General features: G+C 43.4%; 1 protein-coding gene across 3 annotated transcripts in view; it reads right to left on the reverse strand.

Moving 5' to 3' along the window:
- abhd18 (abhydrolase domain containing 18) overlaps nt 1-1,597 on the reverse strand; it is a 96,417-nt gene extending 94,820 nt beyond the window's left edge. Inside the window, exon 1 of one of the 3 annotated variants that reach the window (XR_006309064.1) lies at nt 1,377-1,597. The gene's annotated coding sequence lies outside the window, so the exon portion shown is untranslated. The remainder of the gene's footprint in view (nt 1-1,376) is intronic. The other 2 variants (XM_043674179.1, XM_043674178.1) reach the window with 2 other exon arrangements.
- Between the last annotated feature and the right edge of the window lie 294 nt (nt 1,598-1,891).

Raw genomic sequence — 1,891 nt, forward strand, 5'->3', positions numbered from 1 at the left:
CAAACAGGAAGAAAGTTAGCCACCAGGATACACGAACACCAGCTTGCCACAAAAAGACACGACCCTCTCTCCCTCGTAGCCCTACACGCGGAGGGAAAAAAACCACCATTTCAACTGGGACAACACATCTATCCTGGGGCATGCTAAGCATAGACATGCCAGAGAATTCCTAGAGGCCTGGCACTCCAACCACAACGCCACAAACAAACATAGATCTAGATACCATCTATCAAGCCCTCAAAGAACAAACAGGAAATGACATCACCACAAACCCCAGGAACCCCATCCAAGACAAACATATAAATAGAAAGCAGGACACAACAGCTTCGCTTTACTTGGAGGTCGCCACTGATGATGTTACCTAGCCAGGTAATGAAACGTCTGGATATCAAACCTACAGCTCAGCGAGTAAACCTCAATCTCAGCTACAAACATTGCATACTCCAAGTTCCTTGACAAAAAAGTGGAATGATTGTTGTAATGTGAAAACATAGCAGTAACTTTGTGCCACAAGCAGCAATATGTTGGCGGACAGATACATGTTAGCTATGATATCAAAAGAACAACACAGCTTTCTCTCTAGTACAATGTAATCCTTTGTGTCCATATGCAGGGCCATTTTGGGACCATTTTTAACATCTTATCAGTAAAATATCTACTCCTTTAGTGCAGTTTTCCTTCATTTTGGACTGATGTGGCATCTTAGATTAAATTCTCAAGACTCCAGAACAGCCTTGAGTCTACAACCTAATAACTATGAATACTCACAGACTGTTGCCATTCTAGGAAATTAAAACATGAATAAAATTCACGAAATTTTACTGAGACCTATAAAAATGTTGCAAGGAAAGATTCATTCTTTGAAACTATTCCAAAATGTAATTGGATACAACAATTGAGATGTCTTAAGTTTAACAAGGATTCCTTTTGTTCCAGTTTGAATCTTGTGCATGGGTGGACTTATACTCATGAATTTATTTTTGGAGGGAAGCTCAAACCTAAAGGTCACAAAGTATTTGTTTTGTAATCATATATTTGCTGGTTTATACTACTCGCTCTGGCTCAGACTATTTTGGTATTTTGAAGCCTGTCTTTTGAATTTTCCTCATAAAAGCGAAACCTAAATCCACATGAAGATCTTTAGAAAAATATTAACCCCTGTGCTCAACCATCTCTATCAATGAAAATGGTCAATTTTGTCAATTACAAACGGCCGTACTAGGTTTTTAAAACACCCATCAGTTTAGTATTTGAAAAAAAACAAATCAAATTACCCAAAACACATTAAAATTCGGCACTGCGCCTTACGGGGCTCCACCGATTTAACTGAAAAGTTCTGCCCAGCCCAGAAATCTCTTGCAGCCGTTTACCCTCACCTTAGAGCGGGCTGCAGCAGGCCGAACCGTCCAACCGCGGATCGGTAATTCAAGCGAGCCGTCTGAAGATCAGGAAAAGGCTTAGTAAAGGTGACGGGACACACTTTGACCCTCCCCCGTCAATCTTTCACTCTCTCACTCGGGGACGGGACAAAGGCTGACCGAGCCCATGGCGGAGGCCTCGCCAGCCTGCGGCCACCATCCAATCAGCACACGGGGACTGCCGCTGTTCATCGTATCGCGAGAGCTGGCTGGCAGGGGAACACATCAATCAGCTCATTCATTCATTCATTCACTCACTCACTCACTCACTCACCATGGGGGCGGATGGGTTGTGAGGGGCAGGAAGGGACGTCCATCCTATTTTAATCCATCCACCAGGAAATCCCCCCCCCCAGTCTTGGTGTTCATGCATTGATTCGGCCTCTACTGCTTCATCTGGAAACCTGATGCGCAGAAAAATGGAAAGTTAAAAATCACACATCAGCCGGTCATAGTCCAACAGGTTTATTTGG

The sequence above is a fragment of the Chiloscyllium plagiosum genome, chromosome 32 (genome assembly GCF_004010195.1).
Source record: "Chiloscyllium plagiosum isolate BGI_BamShark_2017 chromosome 32, ASM401019v2, whole genome shotgun sequence".
NCBI lineage: Eukaryota > Metazoa > Chordata > Chondrichthyes > Orectolobiformes > Hemiscylliidae > Chiloscyllium > Chiloscyllium plagiosum.